The sequence below is a fragment of the Hyperolius riggenbachi genome, chromosome 4, assembly GCF_040937935.1.
Source record: "Hyperolius riggenbachi isolate aHypRig1 chromosome 4, aHypRig1.pri, whole genome shotgun sequence".
Classification (NCBI taxonomy): domain Eukaryota; kingdom Metazoa; phylum Chordata; class Amphibia; order Anura; family Hyperoliidae; genus Hyperolius; species Hyperolius riggenbachi.
This window is the reverse complement of record NC_090649.1, coordinates 381,518,840-381,544,327: the sequence shown is the minus strand read 5'-3', so window position 1 is coordinate 381,544,327 and position 25,488 is coordinate 381,518,840. Positions and strand designations below refer to the sequence as shown.

The window sequence follows — 25,488 nt, the reverse complement described above, 5'->3', positions numbered from 1 at the left end:
TCCTGTCAGTTTTTGACAGTTGGCACCAGTTTTGTGGCTGTATTCACAAATAAAAGGTGTACATTTCCAGTCTGGTCCTTTTAGTTTTGTATCATTTTTGTATGCGTTTCTTTGGGTGTGTTCACAAATAAGAGGTGTACATTTACGGTGCAGTCATGTAAAATTGATAGAAAACTGATGCAAAACTGACAAGACAGGAGAGTACTGGACCAGAAATGTGCAGATTTATGTGTGAACCCAGCCTTAACCTGAGCAGTTTCAAATTATGAGCATTAGGACACACACATTTTGGTTGTGGGGTGGGACCTGTCCCAGTACTGCATTAAAGGTTTATATTTTTGTTTTTTTTTAAACCACTTTTTGTAGGCCTTGAACTAAGCACTGTAATTTAACAGATCATCATACTCTGTCTGCTGTGTATTCTCTTTCACACCACCATTTCCCATTAGTTCACTTCTCCTCGTAACTCCCACATCCCTCATATTAACAGCCCAGTTGTTAGGATCATAACCATATAAATCCATTCATAATAATAATACCTTGGTCCCTATAATCATTTATGAGTCTACAAATTTGGCTAATCCTATAGTATTGTCTTCTGAATTAAGAATTATATTTAGTCAGCCTTGGTGGTGACACTTAATCTTGGAGATACACCCATTCTGATAAGTTTGTTTGTAATCTGTCCTGGTGAGAAGGATATTTGCATTCTTAGATATTTTTAGGTCAAGGAAATACATTATTTCAGTATCGTATTGTACTGTGCAGCAAATGCCTTGAGAATTATCATTCAAAAATTGTATATACACATTGTCAATTGTATATAGTCGTTAAAATAACACTTCATTTCCAGATAATAAATCATTTATGTATCTGCGCTACAGATCCCATTGCCTTCTCCCATTTAGCATAAATACATTTAAATTAATATACATCATGTTACTGACTTGCTGCCAGTTAACCCAATTAACTGTGAGATTTTACACCAGATTTTTTTTTTAAGGTTACACAAATGTTTAGTCTATCGTTGCCGCTATCACCACTCTTTTGAAACATTTTACTAAAGAAGAAATTAAGTGAAGAGCAGCTATGTCTCACTGTCTTCATGTCGTACATTCAATGGTGTGAATAGAAATATATAAAAACAAGAATGTCTTTTAACAGTTGGATGCTTGAAATAAAAAAACGTCTTTAGTAAGGGTGCGTACACACATCCAGTTTTGAATGGCCAATGCTTAGCCATTTTTACCACTTCCATGTTTGAGGGCCAGAAGATTTTGAATTCTATGAACAGATTCAGTAGGTGAACTCTCATGCATAGCATGGCTATAGAAATTTGACGTCCGCTTCACAGCAGCATGGCAGCATCGTCTGATTTGGAAAAGGGTGTGGCACCCAGTGGAAATAAGCTGACTGTACAGCTTTATAGCTTTTCTTTATACATTTTCCTTACTGTCTACATATAGTTATTTCCTTGACAGCATAGTATCATTATATTCATAGTATGTATAAATACAGGGTGGGCCATTTATATGGATACACCTTAATAAAATGGGAATGGTTGGTGATATTAACTTCCTGTTTGTGGCACATTAGTATATGTGAGGGAGAAAACTTTTCAAGATGGGTGGTGACCATGGCGAACATTTTTAAGTTGGCCATTTTGAATCCAACTTTTGTTTTTTCAATAGGAAGAGGGTCATGTGACACATCAAACGTATTGGGAATTTCACAAGAAAAACAATGGTGTGCTTGGTTTTAACAGAACTTTATTCTTTTATGAGTTATTTACAAGTCTATCTTTGTTTACAGCCATTGACATGTCGCCGAGGTTAACATGTGAGGAGAGGATAGAAATTGTGTTGATGTCTGGTGAACGCAGTAACTGGGTCATCGCAGCAGATTTCAATGCAAGACACCCTACGAGACCACCAATCTCCCATGCTAGAGTTAGCAAACTGCTTGCTAAGTTTCGTGAAACTGGTTTAGTGTTGGATTTGCCAAAATGTGGAGGCATGGACTCTGTCACTAATGAAGAAACATCAGTGGCTGTCCTAGCTTCATTCAGCAAGAGCCCACAGTCAGAGGCGGGACAAGGTCCTCCAGCACCCAAGGCTGAGACACCAAAGTGCGCCCCTCCATCCCTCCCCCCTCAGCTGTCACACACTGATTGCTGTTAGACTAAGAGGCGCCACAGGGCCCACAACCTCTCCAACACCTTAATGTCTAGTTATCTGGCTTGCAGTCACTGCTATGTATCCCCTTTTCTTATTTATTTCTGCTTCAAACACAATTAGGAATGACAGCTGAATGAGCTGTGCGCCCCCTCCTACACTGTGCCCTGAGGCTGGAGCCTCTCCAGCCTATGCCTCGGCCCGGCCCTGCCCACAGTGTAGCACTTGCTGCATGTCACTGGAGAGTGGCATTAGTCAAACATCCCTTCGACGGATATTAGCTACTCACAAATGGCACACTTACAAACTCCAGCAACTGCAGCATCTCAACGGTCTGACACTAACCCACATTGGATAGTTCCCTCCAAGACTGTTGGCAGGGACGGATCTAGGGGGGAGCAAGCGGGTCTCTTGCCCCAGGCGCAAATTGTTGAATTCTTAAAAAGGCGGCAAAATTTGGATGGGGAATGGCAGTTTAGGCGCCAAAACCTGACCTTGCCCCAGGCGCAACTTGGGGCAACTTGGTCTAGATCCGTCCCTGACTGTTGGAACAAAAAAAATGTATGGTATGGTGTGGTATATGGGGTACAAAGATAGTGGGGCCATTCTTCATCAATGGAAACCTCAAGGCCACTGGATATGCAAAATTGCTACATGATGATGTGTTTCCCTCTTTGTGCACTGAAGCTGGCATGTTCCCTGAGTTTTTCCAGCAAGATGGTGCACCACCACATTATGGGTGTCAGGTCCGAGCATTCCTAGATGAACAGTTTCCTGAAAAGTGGATTGGTCGTCGTGGGCCAGTTGAATGGCCCCCAAGGTCTCCCGATCTGACCCCCTTAGACTTTTATCTTTGGGGTCATCTGAAGGCAATTGTCTATGCTGTGAAAATAGGAGATGTGCAGCACCTGAAACTTCGGATACTGGAAGCCTGTGCTAGTATTTCTCCTGTGGTGTTGCTATCAGTGTGTGAAGAGTGGGAGAAGAGGGTTGCATTGATAATCCAACACAATGGGTAGCACATTGAACACATTGTATAAGTGGTCAGAAACTTGTAAATAACTCATGAAAGAATAAAGTTACATTAAAACCAAGAACACCATTTTTTTTTTTGTGAAATTACCAATAAGTTTGATGTGTCACATGACCCTCTTCCTATTGAAAAAACAAAAGTTGGATTGAAAATGGCCGACTTCAAAATGCCCACCATGGTCACCACCCATTTTGAAAAGTTTCCCCCCTCACATATACTAATGTGCCACAAACAGGAAGTTAATATCACCAACCATTCCCATTTTATTAAGGTGTATCCATATAAATGGCCCACCCTGTAGTATATAGACTTCCCATATTAAGGGGCTACCTAAAGGTCTGTACACACGCTCTGCAAAAGTTGCCCCGATCAGTCAACTAACATTGTGGAAACTACTTTACCAGTGACCAAAACAAACAAGTCTCTCTGACAAGGTTTTCTGTAAATTACCAACTCATTTAAATTCTGCGCGCCCAAGCGGAAGCGACCATGCACCCAATTTATGTTTAAACCACATTGTACACATGCAGACAACTGCTAGATATCTGCCCAACAGTTATCTGTGTTGATCCGCTGGATGGCTCCAACACAATGCCTTATATCGGTCGCTCCTCTTGTCGTTTGGTTACATTTTTTCACACCATTGTCTGATATGGTGAAATCTGTTGTTTTTTGGACATTTCAAATGTGGTTTGATGAGTATGTGTATGAGGCTGAACATTGGAGGTACCTCTAACTACCTATACTGGGGTGGCTATCTGGGGCTGCCTAATACTGGGGGGCAGGGGCGTAGCAATAGGGGGTGCAAAGGTTGCGACTGCATCAGGGCCCTTGGGCCAGAGGGGCCCCGAGGGGCCCTTCCTCAATTAAAGTATTAGCTCTCTATTGGTCCTGTGCTCATATTAACCTCCCTGGCGGTAAGCCCGAGCTGAGCTCGGGCTATGCCGCGCAGGGGGAGATCTCAGCCCCTGGTGGGGCGATTTTCATTCTGTAAATTGCTGTGCGCGCAGCCAGCACTTTGCTAGCCGCGCGCATAGCTTGATCGCCGCCGCTCTGCGGCGATCGGCCGCACGCAGCGGCTGAAGAGGGCCCCCGCCAGAGCCCTGCGCTGCCCGGATCAATGAGTTCCGGGCAGCGCTATGGGCTGGATCGGGTGTGCCTGACGTCAGGACGTCGGCTGACGTCCATGACGTCATCCCGATCGTCGCCATGGCGACAGGAGAAGCCAAACAGGGGAACGCGTTATATACGCGTTCCCCTGTTTGCTATAGATGCCGGCGACGATCGGACTAGAGGGACACATGCGCCCTCTAGTGGTGTTTCATGTAGCTACCACTCTGGTAGCTTTACATGAAACATTAAAAAAAAAATTAAAAAAATTGGAATTCTGCAATTAACCGCCAAGGAGGATAATCACTTCTATAGATACTTTCAATAGTGGTAATCATTACCAAACTGTTCCTGCATCTCTGACACTGTAGTTACCATTGGCAGGTTTTGGTGCACCGTATCATTTGTTATGTATAGAGTGCTTGAGGGGCCCCAATGTACAACTTACATCAGGGCCCACAGCTCCTTAGCTACGCCACTGCTGGGGGGTACCAATACTGGGGGCTGCCTAAAACTGGGGGGGGGGCACCTCTGGCTACCTACAACTTGTGTGGTGGGGAGGGTCCCAAAGGTGACTTATGATTTCTGGGGGGGGAGGGCTCCAACCAAAATTTTGCTATGGGGCCCCATGACTTCTAGCTACACCCCTGGTGTGAAAGTAGCATTAAATCAGTTAATTTATTACACATACTGCCCAGGAGGTCCAGAGGACTTCTAATCAGTTAGTGTTCTGCTAATGAACAGCAGCTCAAAAAGCTACATTTTCAAGCTGTCTTTAAAAATACAGCTGATGTGAAACATCCACTCAATAAACTGTCTTCCCCGAGAGCCTAGATAAAACAAATAAATGACAAGAATAAATTGCACAACATCATGATACATGGGGCAGGAATGAAATCCCAGCGATGGAGAATAAAGCACTGGTGCAGTGTGTATAGTGTTGCCTGACTTCACCTTACAGTCATTTCTGAGTAAGGTAGATGTAGGAGCTTCAGCTACATTTTTGTTTGTTGAGTTGCTCCAGGACCGTAAAAATTGATTGTCACATCTAATCTCATGTTTAATTACAAGAGTTCCATTCATCAAGCTCAAGGTAGCAATCTATCATAAAACACTTCGAGCTAAGTCTCGTAACAGGAAACAAAATATGTCCACTGTCAAAACATAACCATGGATAGCAATGATCGGAGTGAGAAAGATGGAGCGTGTATAAAATATATCATCCAGTCATTGTCACTACTCGCAAAGGAGAACAAAATAATCAAAGCTGCTTAAAAACGTAAAGAACGAAATTCAGACTTGGAATTCTAGCAAGAGTAGGTTGTGTTAGTTTTCGGAATTCAGAATTATTCCGAATATTTATGTCCCCCACGGTTCGTTAACTGTATTGTGTTTATGCGTAGCAACCCATTTAACATAATGATAACCAAGTCACAGTAAAGGATAAAAGTAGCTTTGCGGCATATGTAAATTCAGTGCTGATAGTAAAAAATACTGGTAATTTACAGGTAGTTCCCAGTCAACGAACTAGACAGGGACTATAGGTTCATTCTTAACCTGAATCTGTTCTTAAGTCAGAACACTATGCCATCTCTGTCCGCTGTACCTCCTCTGTACCCTCCTGTGCCCCCAGTGTCCCCCTCTGTCACTTCTGTTCTCCTGTGCCTTCAGTGTCCCCTCACTATGCCACCTCTGTCCCCCTGTTCCCTCAATGTTCCACTCTGTGCCACTTATGCCTTCATGTCCCTTTGCCTCCACTGTGTCCCTCTGTACCATCTCTGCTCCCCGTGCCCACTTTGTGCCTCCTTCTGTCCTAGTGATGATAGCAGTGTGCTAATTTTACTTAAGTGAAACTTCACAAAACATTTTGAAATTACAATTATACATAATTAAGATTTTCCAAACAACATTTTATTGAACATTTCACATATTACACAGGCAAGGTTTCATTCCTTCAATAAGGTAATGGGCTTAAAGATTCTAGCATACAGAAAGTAGCTTTTACAAACCAAATTATGTAATCATAACGGGTCCAATGAAAACCTCTCCTTGTAGTGTCTTGAAGGAGTAGTTTTCCAGATTGTCCTTTCCCCTTCTAACACCCAGCCCTTTCTCCCCCTCCCCCCCCCCCCCCTCCGCCCTTCCCTGTCACTCCAGACCATAAACTTCCAGAAAAATTTTAGGAAATGTCTACTTTTCCCAGCGTGCCTAGCAAATGTTCTGTTAGATACCATTTTGTGCACTTGAAATGCTCCATCAAGTCTCTTATTTCCTGTTGTGTATAGATCTTTTCAATAAAGAGTCTCCACTTTTTAAAGAATGAAACAGAATTGATTAAACATAATCCACGCAAACATCCAGAGGGTCCCAGCATTGGATCACAGGTTTGCTTTGAGATGTATAAAATGCAGAACTTGGAACTCCCTTTGTAATATAGGGTACCAAAGAAAAATGTAATTTTACCAAGTTTAAAAACCATTATTTTCTTTGGACCAACCCCCCGATGTGACCCCCGTCTCCCTTGTACTCTGCTTTTGCTTCCTCAAATGCTTAGACCAGACACAATTAGCCCACCTATGCAACATAGCCTCCAGGTCTGGGATTCGTTATGATACTAGGTCAAGTTACAATCTCCACCTGCCTCTCTTGTCCCTCACTAATAATCCATTTTTTTCTTCCAGGCTCTGAAAATCCAGAAGCATTCTCCTAGTGGTATAGTAAAGGGCTGTCCAGGGTGGTTCATTGTATCACTCCCAGAAGCATCTACTCATGGTCAGAACTGCAAGAAAAATTCCAAGCTCCACAGGGAGAATTCTTTCACTATTTACAAATTTGACACTGGATTTCCACCCTAATTAGAAACAGCGATCTCATTGTCATGTTCAAGAAACCAATTTGAAATGATCCGAGCTTTGTGACATGGTGCATTTATTCTGCTGGAAGTAGCCATCAGAGGATGGGTACATGGTGGTCATGAAGGGATGGACATGGTCAGAAACAATGCTCAGGTCACCCATGGCATTTAAACAATGCCCAATTGGCACTAAGGGGCCTAAAGTGTGCCAAGAAAAGATCCCCCACACCATTACACCACCACCACCAGCCTGCGCAGTGGTAACAAGGCATGATGGATCCATGTTCTCATTCTGTTTACGCCAAATTCTGACTCTATCGAGACTCATCAGACCGGGCAACATATTTCCAGTCTTCAACTGTCCAATTTTGGTGAGCTTGTGCAAATTGTAGCCTCTTTTTCCTATTTGTAGCGGAGATGAGCGGTACCCAGTTGGGTCTTCTGCTGGTGTAGCCCATCCACCTCAAGGTTGTGCGTGTTGTGGCTTCACAAATGTTTTGCTGCATACCTTGATTGTAACGAGTGGTTATTTCAGTCAACGTTGCTCTTCTATCAGCTTGAATCAGTCGGCCCATTCTCCTCTGACCTCTAGCATCAACAAGGCATTTTCGCCCACAGGACTGCAGCATAATGAATGTTTTTCCCTTTTCACACCAATCTTTGTAAACCCTAGAAATGGTTGTGCGTGAAAATCCTGGTAACTGAGCAGATTGTGAAATACTCATACTGGCCCATCTGGCACCAACAACCATGCCATTCCAAAATTGCTTAAATCACCTTTCTTTCCCATTCTGACATTCAGTTCGGAGTTCAGGAGATTGTCTTGACCAGGACCACACCCCTAAAAACATTGAAGCAACTGCCATGTGATGATTGGTTGATTAGATAATTGCACTAATGAGAAATTGAACAGGAGTTCCTAATAATCCTTTAGGTGAGTGTACGGCCAATTGGCTAGAAGCAACACCAATACTGAGTTAGCAAGCAGTACTTTAACTGAGTTTAAGTACCTGCTTGTCGCTTTTCCTTTTTCTCCTCCGTAATTTGCCCGTGATCCCATCCACTTTGTCCATTCACATTTCCATTGTTTCATCCAGCCATTGGCCATGTATCTCTACTCGCATCACTGCCACTGTTGCATGAGACCAGCAACATGATACACTAATGGACGCATGGCTAGATGGTGCCGAAAGAATTGGCAAGAAACTAAACTAGAGAGGACTGGGAAGTGAATAGGAGGATTACATTAATATGTAAATAAAGCCCTCCTTGTCATTGCCAATGTCAAGGAACAATGACTTTGTTCCTTTATTACTAAAATATATGTACATACATTACAGTAAGTAGTGTGACCATTAAATAATTATCTCAAACTGGAATCCAACTAGGATAAAATACTATCATGTATTCAATATCATTAGAAAGTGACTAACAGCTTAGAAAATAAATTGTAAAGCATGATGTATAATTAATCACATAGATAAGTATGTCATGGTTATATAAACGGGCAATATAAAAAGAGCATTTACTCCTGCTGCTTCTAGCTTATTACCAACTGCTGGTGCTTCTAGACATGGCCAATACTGTGTTCAGCCAAAGAGAAAAACACATCTGATAATTTTATAAAGAATATATGGTATCTACTATCGCTGTCACTTCAGTTTTCTGGAAAATCTAACTCCAGTAGCAAGACAAACTTTTAACTAAGACTTTGCACACAGTAGAGAGTTGTGTTCGGTTCCTGTAAAGACAGGAATGCATCAGAGAGGAAAAGTTGCATCGCACCTTACGCATGCAGCGCAGCGCATATATAGAAGCATACAGTATATGGAAAGTATACTACACTGCCACTGTTAACGCTTGTGTTATACAGTTATGCACTGCATGCATCTGGTTCTGCTCGAAGGATCTGTTGCACTGCACTGTTAACTCTCCAATGTGAACGTAACTTTACAATATAATTACATTGCGTTAACAATGTGATCATATTGTCCAATGCACTTACCACTGTGACTATGGCCTAAAACCAGTGGCGTAGCAAGAGGGGGTGCAGAGGTTGCGACCGCATCAGGGCCCTTGCGCTAGAGGGGCCCCATTGGGCCACCCCTCAACAACAGTATTATCTCTTTATTGGTCCTATGCTGGTAATAATCTTTTCTATAGATACTTTGAATAGCAGTAATCTTTAACACACTGTTCCCCACCCCCTTCCTGCACCTCTGACAGTGTGGATGTCCTTGGTAGGTTTTGGTGCGCTGTACCAATTGTTATGTATAGAGTGCTTGGGGGCCCAATGTAAACTTGCACCGGGACCCATAGCTCCTTAGCTACGCCACTGCCTAAAACTGTCACACTTACCACTCCCGGGTTCCAGCACTGGCTCCTCCTCATCCCAGCAGACTTCCGGGACCACAGCCTTGTCTTCCTAGGGATTGCACACCCCTGGCTCTTTCAGGCGTGATGTGAAGGTCAGGGCATTTAAACTGACCAATCGTTTCCCGGTGCTGCAGCATCTTGCCAGCTGCAGGGTGTGTCCACTCTGTTCCTGCTTGTCTTGTCAGACAGCCTTGTCTGTAAAGTTCTGTCACAACAGGTCTGTCAGTCTGCTTAGTCAGTTCTGTCATGTCAGTTTTGCCAGTTAGTTCTGTCACACCAGTCCAGGGACGTCAGTCCTGTCACATTGCTTCTCTTTCTCCTTCCATTCCTGTTCTTCACATCTCTGGCGGGGCAGTCCTAGGAGTTATGACCTGGTGGGCGCCAGGCAGAAAAGTAATCCGCCGCCTATTAGGGGTGGCGACCCATCATCTCTTGTGGGGTGCACTTGTGAAGACCTGTGCTTCCTTAGACTCCACACCATGAGAGTACCTGCACCAATCACTGATGCCGAGATCAAAAGGACCCTGATAAAAACTGTATTAGTAGTACTAAACTGTATTAGTACATAGGTAGGAGGAAAAAGGCATGTACAAATAGCTCTGTGCTGCTGCACCGGAGATGGCCATACCTTGTGCCTGTGCAGAGTGACGGCAGAGAAGAGCGCAGCCACAATTTTTCCAGGGTCTCAGGGTGGGAATGGAGGGCGCAAAAAGATTGGGGAAGCCTCTGGACTACCCAGAACATTGCCTCTACTAAGGCAAGTATCCAACTTTTCTTTTCTCTTCAGGTACACTTTAGGGCTGGTTCAGACGGACGCTTGCAGAGCGTTTACTGCCAGCGTTTGGGGCTTGGTGTTAAACGCTCCCATTCAAGTGAATGGGAGCGTTTGTACCAAGCTTTCACGCGCGTTTACACGAACGCGGCGTTCGGGTCCCGATTTTCCCTGGCTTTCAAGGAGCCCCTGGAAGCTACATGTAGCTTCCAGGGGCGGTTACCCGCGACGGGTAATGTCCCCCTAGGGGAAGAAAAAACGCGACCGCATCCAAACGCAACGCGAACGCTGCTGAAAGCCCGAACGCATTGCCGCCGCGACGCCTCCAAACGTCCGTCTGAACCAGTCCTTAAGTTCTTTGTAATAGCCATGGGTTATAGCCATGAGAAGAAAGTGTGTATCTTTATTACAGATACTTCAGTGGCCACTTATAATTAAGCCTTAAGTTTTGTATTGATTGACACTTTCAATTTTGTAATTTTATACAGTCCAAAATGTCAGTGATATGCTGTATTGGATTTTAATATTTACCAAGAAATGAGAAAAAAATTGATGAAGATTAAAGATGTAGATGCTCAGCGGGATTTCATCTCACAGTTCAAACAATTCAATTATAACCGTGAACATCTCCATGTGTGGGAACAAAATTGATTTTATAATTAGACTTGTCAGCTGAATATTCAGGAAGACAACTGGCTTAGTTAATTAAAATTATGGCAACGTTTGAAACACATACGCCATTTATATATTTTACCCAGTCTGGTAACAACTTAAAGGGACCCTGACCTGTACTTAAAATCGGAATTTGGACGTACCTGGGACTTTCTCCAACCCGCTCCCCCCCCCCCCCATCATAGCTGAGAGGTCCCCCTGCATCTTCCTGGCCTCTTTCGTGGTCCCGCTGTAGGGTCCGGTATTCCAACGACTTCCAAGCAGGTCGTCGGTGTGCGCTCCTGCTACATCATCACGACAGGCGCCGTCTGCGTCTTGTACATGCACGATTCTCTAAACACCCTACCGCCCATGCGCAGGAGGCTGACAGCCATTATTCATTATTGACCGCCAAAAGCAGAAATTTGGGCACCAGAGAAATAGCGGGCGCCAGCCCCATCTACCTACATTTTTTTTAGTTTTGAAAATTCGAATGTTATAGTTTTTGATTTTGCATTTATTAATTTTTCATTTTTGAAAATTGTTTTGAAATGTATAGTTAGGAATGTGGGGTTTTATGGTTAGGCGCCAGGAAGGGGGGTTTTAGGGTAAGGCATCAGAAATGGGATATAAGGTCGGAGGGAAGAGGGTTCTGCGTAAGAGTAGGGATAGGTTTAGTTGTAGTAAAATATTGGAAACATTTACCAGTGTTTTACTATCGTCATTACCACTGCAAATATTTTTTCATTTTCATTTGGCACTAAATTAACAACTGCATTTATCTTTTAGACTTATATCGGCTTCACCCAATGCCCATTGTTCCCCGTGCCTCTACTTCATGCAGGCATTATAATTGTGTCCAGTCTGTGTGTCCTATTCCACAAACACCTCCTCCTGCCCTGCTCTGATTGGCTGCAGCCCACTCTAATTGGCTACAACTAGCGTTTTGCTCATTGGCAGCGATTCACCATGGCCAATGCTCATTGGTTTGTTCCTCGTGCCCACGGAGCACAGCATGCACTATATACAGTATTTACAGTATATATATTTTTTTATTCAGATCATTAATAAGCATGTCTCTAGATCTGACTGCATGTTTCTCTCACCCTTTTGTGTCTTGGAATTTCTTATACATTCATTTTATACAGTACATCTTGCTTCTTTTGTCATAATAATTACCAGTTATGCATTTTGTATATTGGTGTACACCATTGTCTGTAATATTATCTACCCCATGTTTCTTTCTGACTTTGTACAGTGCCACGAAATATGATGGCGCTTTATAAGTCAATAATAATACATGTTTGATCACAGTACAGCTGCATTGGACTTTACTGTACTTCATCCCTTAGTAAGCTGCCCCTGCCTGAGCTCAGGGTCAAATAGGCAATTTAACAAGAGATGGAACTCCCTTTTGACAGCTGTTCCATGTAAAATCAAAGTCTTGCAAATTAAGCAATTGTTAACAAAGAATTAAAATGTCTTGCTCTTGAGCAATTAAAATTACCCATGTAGCCATGGGCTTTGTGCCTGCAGGGGATTTCTACAAAGTGGATGAAGCTAGTGCCTTGCTTACAGCTGTACTAGGCCCATACATACTCTGTGCATTACTGTGATTAAATTGTTCATCATTGTTCAAGTTATTTTGGGATGTTATTCATGAGAAAAATATGGCATCTCTGGAAATGCAGCACAACCAGAAATCTGGAATTAACTACGATAACAATGTGTGCAAATTGCTGTTTATGTGCCTGGGAAGAAAAAAATTGTTAAAGAAAATGAAGCTGTAAAAATCTGAACAAGAATTGTTTCTTATAATGTAACAAATAAAGCCACGAAAAACCCCAATAAAATACAAAAGATTTAGGTAAATAAAGTAGGAGTTACTATTTTTTAATTGAAAACTTGTGAGATTTCATATCCAGGAAAAAAAAGGCAGCGTTTTGGGAAGTTTGACAGGGCTTCTAACACTTTTACACATTGCTAAACATGACAAGGTTTTATTTGCTGCTGTCTCTGCTCCTAGTGGGGAGATTTTTCACTTCCTGCCAGAACAGGAAATTAGAGAAATTCTCCCAGATGGGGAAATAGTTAGGGATACTGCAAATAGGCGGAATATATATTTTACTACCTGCCATAATTTCATCCTGTCACTAACTATAAGTGAAGTTTCCACCTTGTTTAAAGTTTCCCACACAATTTGTATTCTATTCCTTATCCCTTAGGTTGGAAACCTAAAAGGACAGGGCTCTCTCTCCTAATGTTTCCAGTATTGTTACTAGAGTAAAAATATGTTATTACTCGTAGATGCAAACATTTAAGAACACGGATCATTGGGAACCATGCTAGGCCTTACTGCTGCAAAGGCAACATTTTTCTTTGTTTATTTAGTTGGTTGAGTTGATTTATCTGACAATCCCACTAACTACGATATTATACACTGATCAGCCACAATATAAAAAGAAAAACACTGATAGGTGAGGCGAGTAACATTGATTCATTCATTGAAATGGCACCTGTCAATGTTAGAGATATATTAAAGGACACCTTCAACTCTTTACTCCGTCCCCCGCCTCCTCCTCCAATAACATGTTTATTAGCAGATGATGTTGCATCATACTGTGTGAACAAAATTGGAACAATACAGAACAGCTTTAAAGGGCAACCATTTTCACCAGTCTCATCAATTACCTTTCTTCCTCCTCCATGCCTGGTTGTCACCCACTAGAAACTACTCCTCCCCCTTTCAACATGGCCAGGGCCAGTTCTAGGTACAATGGGGCCCCTGGGTAAAATTAACCTGGGGCCCTCCTAATAGATCCCCACCCCAAAGCAATAGGGGCAAATTCACACACCTCACCAGCCCCTCTTCCCTCAACTTCATTTTGGTCCCCGGGAGCCTACAGTGTAGCGAATCACCTGTTCTGCACAACGCATATTGTAATGTATAACATGCGCTGGGTCATGAAGATGAGGATGTAAAGGGAGTGCACAGAGCCACGGGCATAGAAAGAAGCATGCTGGCCAGAATAGATGAGCCACTACACTGCAGGGGCCCTGGGGACAAAAATTACATTGGGGGAGACCTGGGGGGCTGGTAGCACATGAGGGCCATGGAGCAATGGCATATCCAATGCCAGAGATGGATTTCGTAGTATAATTATAGCTGTGGCAGCAGTTGCAGCAGGGCCCTGGTACAGGCTCCTAAACTGGCATCCAGAACCATCACAAGCTGCATTTTTGGGAGACAGTAATCTAGCGTGAGCATATGGCTGTACTTACTAGTCTATGTCTCCTTTATTTATGATCTTTCCTGAGCCCTCACTGGTGGGTTTCTATGCTATTGTCAGGCCTGGCGAGATACCAGCTCACAGCCCAGCTCCTATGCCCCAATCTAACACCACCTTCTTCACTCTGCGTGGTGCGTCCCCGCTTGAACAGGAGGTGGGGAAATAACACCTGCTAACAAAATAAGCTTTCATTGATGAAGACAACATACTTATTGTGAAACATGTAGGAGGCTTGGTTAAGTTTTTGAGGGGTGCTTTTCTGTATCTGATATGAGAAGCCTTTAGTTTGTTAAGAGAACAATATTAGGACTATGAAGAAAACACACAACCTAGCGTTTGAATGCTCTGTTTCTCATTCCCAAGTCATGGTGTAACGTGCAGTGCATGCAGATTTGCACTGAATGCAGATTGTCACTTATTGTGGAAATACTGAAGACCAAACCACAGGTAAAAGTGAAATAATGTAAAGGTTTATTTACAAGTGCAGGATATGTACAGGTGAAAATGCAATTGGTGCATGAACATACATACAACCGTATTCAAGCAACTGTACAAAATAGCAATACGACTTCAAACAACTGGCAATACGATTGCAGGCGAATGTCTTGCGATCAGACATACAACAAACCAAATATAGAGTATATACAGTGTATACAGTGAACCCCAGACCCTGTCTAACTAAGCTAACTAACTAATATATATACACACAATAATATACATAATAGAGCAGGCAATTGGAACGTCATACAAGCCAAGATCAGATACCAGGAAGTCAAGCAAATACAATCAATAAACAATAGAATAGTCAGGCAAGCCAAAATCATACACAGGGAGTCAAACAATCAGGTATCAGGTAAATAAGCAAACAGGTTACAGGTAACAGGTATCAGGAAACAAGTATCAGGTAACCAGAACACAGGCTCTTGGGCTATCCACATCAATGAACTAGCAAAAGAGTTCTGTTGGAGCTGGACTTATATACTCTGCAGGATGGTCATGTGACCTCTTCCAAGGCTGCAGAGACACAGTTCTTGAGTACAAAGACCTCTGCTGGTGGGCAGAGGGAACTTCAGGAGGATTTCAAAAATGTTCTTGCTGAGAGAGGGGACATTTGCTGGTGAACAGAGGAAGTCCATGCACAGAGGAAGTTCACAAATGTCATCAGCAGGAACAGATGGATCCTCCAAGGGCATGGCAAAAAAATTACAGCTGAAAGAAGCCAGTAATGGGCAAGTTCAAAAGAAATACTATTCTGAAGTGGAGTTCTGTGAGCTCTTACTTGAATCCTATCAAACACTCATGGAAAAAAACTAAAGCATGCAGCCTAGTGATGAAACCTGGCACCGCCGGAGCAGGTGGCTCAGGAAGAGTGGGCCAAACCACCTGTTGACAGGTGCAAAAGCTTCATTTCAGCTCCCAACCGCACCACCAGTAGGATGTGTAAACTGGGAAACACTATGCCAGACCTCTTCATAAGGCACTTCTCCTCCACTACTGACAGCCATACTGAGCAGGAGAGAAGCCCACTGTTAGTAGGGCATTTTATGCTCCACCCCAACTCCTAGAGCTGGGGGTGGGGTTAGTATAACTTCAGGGGAGAGCATCAGGCTGTTAATTTCCCTGATTTCCATGAAGGTGAATATATTCAGCATCCTGGAAAGCTTACCAGGCTGTTGTAGCTGTGCAAGTACAATCAGCCATCCTCAGCACAAAGCAAGCAGTGTTTAGTCATAATGCATCTAATCACACATCAGCTATGGTTTACATAATATCACTGAATTAGGCAAGGAGTAAGCTCCAGTACCTGACAGTAATGTATGTACTGTACTAGGTAAAGCAGCTCACTGGACTCTTGAGAGCTACAAAAATTGTCTCTAAAGATTGTACAAGACAATTTCAGGTTGCAGGTCTCAGCATTTTTGTTCAGGGCATTTTCAAATATGGGATAAAAAAAATTATGTGAGACAATTACATTTGTCATCTTCAGGCTTGTTTCACCGTGTCAGAGTTGTGGTGCGGCACACCCGCTGCACTGCTAAAAACAGGCCTTCAGGGAATACCGCATTACTAGGTAGTATTCCCTGTTGGTAGTCAGCTAAGCAGGCAGTGACGCTCACGTATGCTAAGCGATGACCTGCATACGGAAGCGTATTTCAAAAAATACGCTTCTGCACATGCATGACACGTAAAACCTGCGGCGGGTTTTCACACTGACATGCGTCACTATAGACTTAACATTACTTCCTGTCTGCTGCACGTCGAAGCAGATATACGCAGTAACATAGTTTTGGAAGCGCGGTAACATAGTTTAAGGATTCTGGCGCACCACACTGCACCGCAGGTAATATGAATTTACCCATAGACTTTCATTAGACTAGCGGTTTGGATGCTAGTTTTTAGCGACAGGTTTTGGATTAGTCCATCTCTTCATGAGGGGATACTCAGGGATTTATTTTCAAAAGCACTTAGTGAATGGCAGTTACCCTGTCCAATTGTCAAAAAACTGTGTAGCGAGCAGGGAGGCTTGCCAGCACAATTGTTCAAATCCTTTTTAGGAAATATCTTTATAAAGAATAAAAGAGCTGGACTATGAAGAGCTGGACTAGTCCAAAACCTGTCGGTTCTGTCAGATTTCTACTACCTACTGTAAGTTACATCGACAAAGGAGAAAAGTAATGTAAGGCTCATTTTACTCTGGAAAAAACGTACTTCTTATTTGTATAAGTTTGCAAATATTTTACATTTTACAATTTTTTGCCATATTGCCCCTTTAAGGAAAGAAAATTTCTCTGATGAGAATTTTTATTTTACAATTTCTATAGAGATTTACTGGTCTTACTGGTACACTTACCGGTACACTCTTTTGGTAAGTGTAGATGTGAATAGTGCTGAGTATTATCTATCGCCCTTCCAATGGGGGAGGGGGGAGTTCCCTGCACCTTTTCCTTGTGTATTTAACATCATTTTACTCTGGAAAAAATGTACTTCTTATTTGTCTCTGTTTTCACATATTTAAAATGTTACAATTTTTTACCATAGTGCCCCTTTAATAACTGCAAGTCAAGTGGCATAATGGCACAATTAAATATATATAGATTAATAATCAAACAGGAAACCCTAAGTAGCCCAAAGGTGGTCACTTCAACTTACCTAGGACTTCTGACAGCCTTTTCTAGTCCTTCAGGTCCCTCCCTGTCTTCCCAGTCCACTCCATTTCGCTGTGTGACCCTTTCAAAGCTGCCTGACTGAGCCCTGCTGTGGGCTACTGTGCATGCACGGGCCTGATCACACTCCTGTGGCTGGAAGTGTTCTGTGAATGTAAAGTTGCAAAGGTTCTCTTTAAAGCAAGCGTGCAGTGAAGGAAATATGGAATCTTCCACCTTCATTCTTGCTGACAGTGAGATTCCAGCTACAGCAGAAAAATCATTAGTCACCTCCCCACCCCAAAAAATACTCGTAAAGTATTTATAAAACATGGTATATATTATGGTATACTGTATGCCAACAAGATGCAGTATCTGAACTACTCTAAGGCTGGGCACTGCTCCAAACATACTGTATATGGAGCATTTTAGGAGGCGCGTATGTCAGTACGGCTTTCCCAGGAATAAGGTCTTTGCACTTAATTGGTTGTGCATAGGTTTAGCACCTGGGGACATTATGCCACACTTCCAGTACAAAAGAAAAGAGGACTCAGAAGAGAGATGTGTGTGGAGCCCAGCCTGAGGGTAGACCAGGCATCATATATCTCTGGCATGCCCCAGAACAATTAATGTATACTATGTTTTATGTACACTTTATGGGCGCCTGGTTCCTAGGGATTTTTCCACTAAGGATGGAAAATCACTTTAAAAGACATATGAAGTGAGAGAAATATGGGGAATGCCATTTGACCCCTTTTTAAAAATCCATTGCTGGCTTTAATGCTGAAGATTTGGCATCAGTAGTTTCTGAGGAGCAGAACTACAATAAGCATGGCATCAGAATCCCTGATCTGCGTACTCATTGTTTGTTCATTATTCAGAATGTATAAAAGTCAGAGCATCAGCAAGTCCCAAATGGTAACATTTTATTCCTCTCGCTTCTGGTTTCCTAAAGGAAGTTCGAACAATTCTGTTATAAATATACATATAACATTATTTCAGCAGACATAACAAAAACTTTATTACCTTGTCTGTTGTGGAGACAGGCACGCCAGACTCCTCTTGGGTGAGGTAGCTGAGATGACCGTGCACCTAAATAGAAATTCTCTCTATCACAGTGTGTTGTATCCATTCAAAGACGATGCCAGGGAAATCCAAAAGTTCAAGTTAAAGTGAGCCCTTTGTTAACTTGCAAGAGTTCTTTAGCCTGGAAATGTTGACAGCCATAACCTCAATGGATGGTTCCATCATGCACTTGCGTTCTTCCACCACTGAAATACAGAACCACAACTAATAATGTCTTCAGGATACGCTTTCGGCAGTATTTCAAATTGTTGTTGCTAAATGTAAAATGTAATCACTTGCATCTGGGGTATTCTCACAAGAATGCCTCCGTCTCTGTGTACTAAGAGTACACACATCAAACTTTGAATGGCCAATAACTAGTCAATTTTAAGATCTCCGTGTATTATAAAAGCTCCCCTACACAATCTGTTCTTAGTATTTAAAGTCTGTTGGTCCTCATACTATATGAAGGTGATAAAATTGGTGAATCAAACTTAGATGTCTTTACATACACTTCACAGTAAGAGGAACAACTTTGATACCATCATAACAGATAGTTTAGGTAAGCTCTCGTACTACATGGAGGAGGTAAGATTGGTCAGTAATTGGCCAATCAAAATTGAAGGTGTGTTCCAGGTTTAAGTCAGCAGCTATGATTGGCCAATTTTACAACTTCCATGTAAATTTGTCAGTGACCAGCCAATCAAAATTTGATGTGTGTGTTCACCTCAACACAGAAAATCCCTTCTGTATTGATTTTGCTTTTAAGATTTTGTTTCACTTTGTTAAGCAAAAGTTATGTCAAATATGTGAGTAAGGGACAAGAAAGTAACATGAGGTCATCTGTAAAAATAATCAGCTGAATCTCCCTAGTGAATGAACTGCAGTTTTGACCAATGCGGTGAGTATGGTAGAATGCCCATGTGGGACCCGGTATTTTAGCTGCATGGGATGAAAATTAAAGCTTGTTTCTCAGAACAACTGCAAGATATTTAAAAAGGGCTATGCATGACGGTAATGAAATTACAGAGGGCAACTGAGTACATCAAGTATATCTTTTTGAGCTTGTTTTTGGAAATGATTTTTGTTTTTATGGAATATGTTTCCTTTAAATGCATCAGATATTTTTCAGCATGGATTTCAGTGGTGGTGTATCACTCCATATAACATTTGTTGCCACCACCTTAACCTGTGAAGGAGTGTATAGGTTTTCATTATATGCAATGACCACCTAACTATGCATAGCCCAGATCTAGACACCCTGCCCTCATTTATTTTTCCTGTCTTTTTGTAGGACTCGGAGGGAAGAATCAGAATAGATTTATTTGCCAAACACGACTGAGTCATGCCCAAACCCAATTCCGGACAAGACCCAGTCATGCTTGGCAAATAAACCTACTGTGAATGTCAGTTTGGAGCTTTGCTGGGCTTGCTCGATGAGATGCCGAAACTTGCAGCTTTCCTATCTGTAGGATCTAGCCATGACGCAGACGCGCCAGTTGCTGATCCCTGCTTGCAACTGTACTCATATGTGTGTACTGGGCAGGGCAGTTTTTAGGCTAAATGCACCCAAGGCGAGGGTGTAAAAATTGCGCCCCCCGCGGAGCCAGGTATACGTACCCGCAGTATAGGTTAGCCAGGTCTAGTTGCACTAAGTATAGGTAGCCAGCTATAGGTCCTCCCAGTATAGGTAGCCAGGCATAGGTGCCGCAGTATAGGTAGCCGGCTATAGGTCCCCCCAGTATAGGTAGCCAGGCATAGGTGCCCCAGTATAGTTGCCAGCCGTATAGGTTATCCAGGTAGGTGCCTCCAGTATAGGTAGCAGGTATAGTTGCCGCCAGTATAGGTTAGATAGGCAGGTGCCCCTGGTATAGGTTAGATAGTTGGGTGCCCCCAGTACAGGTTAGCTAGGTGGGTGCCTCTAATATAGGGAGTCAGAATAGTTGCCCCCAGCATAGGTTAGATAGGTAGGTGCCTCCAATATAGGTAGCCAGTATAGTTGCCACCAGTATAGGCTAGCTAGCTAGGTAGGTGCCCCCAATACAGGTTAGATAAGTAGGTACCCCCAATATAGGTTAGATAGGTAGGTGCCCCCAGTATAGATTAGATAGGTAGCTGCCCCCCAGTATAGGTTAGATAGGTAGCTGCCCCCCAGTATAGGTTAGATTAGGTAGGTGCCCCCCAGTATAGGTTAGATTAGGTAGGTGCCCCCAGTATAGGTTAGATTAGACACAGACAGACACAGAACATTTATATCGCACTTTTCTCCTGATGGACTCAAAGCACCAGAGCTGCAGCCACTAGGATGCGCTCTATGGGCAGTACCAGTGTTAGGGAGTCTTGCCCAAGGTCTCCTACTGAATAGGTGCTGGCTTACTGAACAGGCAGAGCCGGGATTCAAACCAAGTCTCCTGTGTCAGAGGCAGAGCCCTTAACCATTGCACTATCCAGCCACCACAGATTAGGTAGCTGTCCCCCAGTATAGGTTAGATTAGGTAGGTGCCCCCCAGTATAGGTTAGATTAGGTAGGTGCCCCCAGTATAGGTTAGATTAGACACAGACAGACACAGAACATTTATATCGCACTTTTCTCCTGATGGACTCAAAGCACCAGAGCTGCAGCCACTAGGATGCGCTCTATGGGCAGTACCAGTGTTAGGGAGTCTTGCCCAAGGTCTCCTACTGAATAGGTGCTGGCTTACTGAACAGGCAGAGCCGGGATTCAAACCAAGTCTCCTGTGTCAGAGGCAGAGCCCTTAACCATTACACTTTCCAGCCACCACAGATTAGGTAGCTGTCCCCCAGTATAGGTTAGACCCCAGTATAGGTTAGATTAGGTAGGTGCCCCCCAGTATAGGTTAGATTAGGTAGCTGCCCCCCAGTACAGGTTAGATTAGGTAGGTGCCCCCAGTATAGGTTACATTAGGTAGGTGCCCCCCAGTATCGGTTAGATAGGTAGCTGCCCCCCAGTATAGGTTAGATAGGTAGCTGCCCTCAGTAAAGGTTAGATTAGGTAGTTGTCCCCCAGTATAGGTTAGATTAGGTAGCTGACCTCCAGTATAGGTTAGATTAGGTAGCTGCCCCCCAGTATAGGTTAGATTAGGTAGCTGCCCCCCCAGTATAGGTTAGATTAGGTAGCTGCCCTCAGTGTGGTTAGATTAGGTAGGTTACCCCCACCAGTATAGGTTAAATAGATAGCTACCCCCCAGTATAGTTAGGTACCCCCCCCACACACACTGCTAAACAGGAAGCAGTGTGTGTATCAGCGGCTAGGCAGAGGAGGAGACAAGCGGCGAGTGAGCGGCGATTGGAACGCAGGCAGGTGAGTTGCTGTCTGTATACAGCGCTTCCCTGCGCTCACTCTGCAGTCAGACTCGGAGGGGGGAGCACGGAGGGCGGCCCGCTGGAGAGGAAGTAAGGGATAGGTCGGGCTGCCCTCCTCGCGGCTGACTCACTGCTCCATTACAGCGCCCCCACTCCTTCAGTGCTCAGGGCAGCCGCATGGGCCGCATGGCCCTAGAAACGGGCCTGGTACTGGGTATTAAAGAGAAAAGGGAACATTTGTTGCCTTACCTATACATCTACTTTCTGTTTAGTCAAATGCAAAAATTAGTGACTTACAAACACACAGAGAAGCTACTAACACGGGCAATTTGTGCAGATTGTGGATTGACTTGGCATGCAAAGAATATCCCAATGGTCTGTATACTTGGGAAAGTATGCAATAAATGCAAACAGATAGAACTATACATCCATATAGCATAACTTAGATTTTAAGGAATTGCTTGAGGCCACGATTTACAAAAGACGTAGGAATCTACTGACTGCTCTAACTATAGGCATAAGGAAACCATAAATCTTTTGCTTGTCTTCAACAACAGTTTATTATCCCTCACAAATTCTTTTCTAGGTGTTTGCAACTTAAACATGATTTGCAAAAGAATTTGGTAAAGCAGTTCCAGATATCAGGTGCTTCAGCTAGCAGATGGTGTACACTACAGTCCCTCTAAAAATGATTCATTTGTGAATTACGCACTTTTCTCCTAAGTGACATCCTCAAGGGTAGACAGACCTGGATTGCTTATATCGGACATATTACTTCACAATAATGAGACTGTATTCTAGAGGTTTCCTATTTCCTTAAATGCACCATAAAATCTCACAGATATTGATTTTACATAAAGCCCATGTTACTCCCAAACGCATTTATAAAGCTAGACTTTATAAATTTGTACTGTCATTGATGTCATCTGTGGACAAGTACATGATATGGAAGTGTCTGAAACTACAAGGAAACTGGAAATTGATAATAGAAGAAACGAATGCTATATTTCACGTAAATATTTCTGTGATATCAGTTGGATGGATTAAATCAGGGGTGCATCTTATTTCGGCGCCGCTCAGTTCGAAGGACGGCTCTCACCGCTGCCGCTAAACTCCGAGGCGGCGTTAAATACTATTCCTTCTCCGAGTTGTTGCAATTTAAAGGGAGATGAAATTCGGCGTCTGGCAGCCGCCAGAGCCCTGAATTACCGCTATACGCCCCGTGCAGCATAGCATTGCTGCTATGGGGCGCCCAGTTTCTCAGAGCCGCACGCTGAAATCAGCTGATCCGTTAAATCAGTGCTACCTTTAGGCTTGAGATGTACGTTTGCAGTGCAATGTCCCGTCTCCTCTGCAACGCACAAAAACACAAACATATGACCCTGCGGCAGAGTGCGCTGACAGGGTCATATGCATAGCACTGCCCCCCTGCACACCACTTGCCCAGTGAAGTACTCTCTGCTGGATAGGAAGTACGTCACTGGGATTCCTGGGGATCCCCGTCGTATTATGTCACCCATTGACTTACAATACTTTCGCCGCCACGGAAGTCTGGCTGTAAGGCGCAGTTGCCCCTGCGGTGGATCGCAGGCAGGTCGGTCACTTCCACCAAAATGCGTTTAGTGTGCTAGGCCCCATTCCTGGCATTGCTGTTCTGTTACCATGCGATGAAATAGGGTAACGAAACGCACACTTGCAATGCAGCTGTAAAAGGGGCCTCAACCATATGGCCACCATTAGTGCGCTTTTGCTCTCAGCGAGAAAATAATTTCCATTTATGCTGAAAGGGGAACACCAGTATTAGGGCTTGCACACATATATCTCTTTTTTGTGTAAGTGAACCTCTGTCCATATCCTGTAAACTAAAGCAAACCTGTGAACACATTATACATATTTCCTTTTTTTATAACAATTTTTATTTGAGTTTCACGCAAAAAACACCCAGAGGAGCTCACTCCAACTCGAATTATCGCAAATACTTTCTGTTTTAAGAAAGCAAACTTTTGTTTTCCACAAAAAAAAACACAAAACCTTAGCCAAAGCATCACAGTATGAAGTCAGGTATAATGACAAAAATAAGGTTTCATGTATGTGTCCCTTCCCTACCCTCCTCCCACCACCCTGCCAAAATCCCCCCTCCCGAGTTACACTTTGCAATGTTTCTGTAATACCTGCGTGGCAGAAACTCGAGACCCAGGCTGCGGCTCGGATTTCCGGGTCCCGGCGAGCTGCTCACGTCACTGGAGTGCAGGACGGTGCTCAGCTCCCATTGGATGGGCAGAGGACGCGTTCTCAGTACGCGCTCCGCTGATGTAAACAGTAGCCACGTGTGTGTATATCATGTCAGCTGTTCAGCTGACATGCCGGGCTTCTGTTGGTTGTTTTCGATTCTGTTAGTTTCTGATTGGTTAGTCCTTGAATTTAAGCATGGTGAGCGCCCCCAGTTATCACCCGTGATAGCATTTAGCTTTGGCTTGTTGCTGGGTTAAGTGCTCACAAAAACTATTGATCCCTGTTGCCAACTCTGCCTTGGATCCTGACCACGCTAACCTCTGTTTGATTCCTGTTGCTGACTCTGCCTTGTATACTGACCACATTTAGCCTCTGAGTGAATTCTGTTGCCAACTACTGCCTTGTATCCTGACCACGCTTTCTCTACTGGATTACCTATTGCAGACTCTGCTATTGTACCTGGACTACACCTACTAGCTGCCTGGATCGACCTCTGCTTGGACACAGACTTGCATGAACGCTGCCCGGACTGACATCGGCTTGTCTAAAGATTACGCTATTTCTGGAAGTGTCCGGGACTGTCTTGCTACTCTGCAATACCTGCTTCTACAGTCAGCTGGTTCACTCGTCTGGAGTGCCTCATCCTACAGGCCTCAGGTGACTATCATACATATATTTGTGAATACTGTGCCCATTGTATTTCTAGAGTTTATAGTTTCTGTTTGGTGGATTGCTATCTTTCAGTCTGTATGCTACATCTACCTGCAGGGTGTATTGTAGTATTGTGTTAGGTAGGAGTTCTCGCAGGTGTTATGGGATGGGCTATAGGTCAGTCATATGGGCATACAGCCTGACCTATAGTCATTGACCAGACAGGCCTGACTGTCCCTTCCATAAGAATCTACAGCTAAAGAAAAAAAATCTTCATGCTGATCCCGTGACCTTAAGCTTTCCAAGGGTGCCTCCGATGTCCTCCAAACAGTACCAGGAGGTTAACATAAAGTCGTTCATCAGAGCATTTATCTGTTGGGGAGTGAATTGGCGAAGATTGAAGTTCCTCCAGGTTTTGAAAAATGACTTGGTTCTCATCTCCTTGGCTTGAAAAGTGTTCAATCTTTCAGTGTCTAGCCATTTACAAAGTGTAACTCTCCTCTCAGCTATCAGTATATTATGATACAGTGCTGAGGGGGCACCTAAGTTAGCGTCCATAGTCGAATCAAAATAGATAAAGAGTAAGAGCTTTCTCATTTTATTCAGACTTTTTTTACACAGCTTATTTGCATACCTTATCACCTTATCCCAGAAAATTTGGATCTTAGGACAAACCCACATGCAATGCAAAAGGTCTGCATTTCTTAATTTGCATGTAGGGCACCAAGTGTTGTAACCAGGGGGTAGTACTCTATATTTGATACTGAAGGCTTATTTGCCTCTGTGGACAAACTGTAAATGGGATGATCTACA

At 43.4% G+C, this 25,488-nt stretch overlaps 1 long non-coding RNA gene across 1 annotated transcript in view; it reads left to right on the top strand.

The window, feature by feature from the left end:
• LOC137504108 (uncharacterized) overlaps positions 1-25,488 on the top strand; it is a 216,423-nt gene that overhangs the window by 6,862 nt on the left and 184,073 nt on the right. Inside the window, exon 2 of the long non-coding RNA XR_011019421.1 lies at positions 24,469-24,681. This is a non-coding gene — a long non-coding RNA (uncharacterized lncRNA). The remainder of the gene's footprint in view (positions 1-24,468; positions 24,682-25,488) is intronic.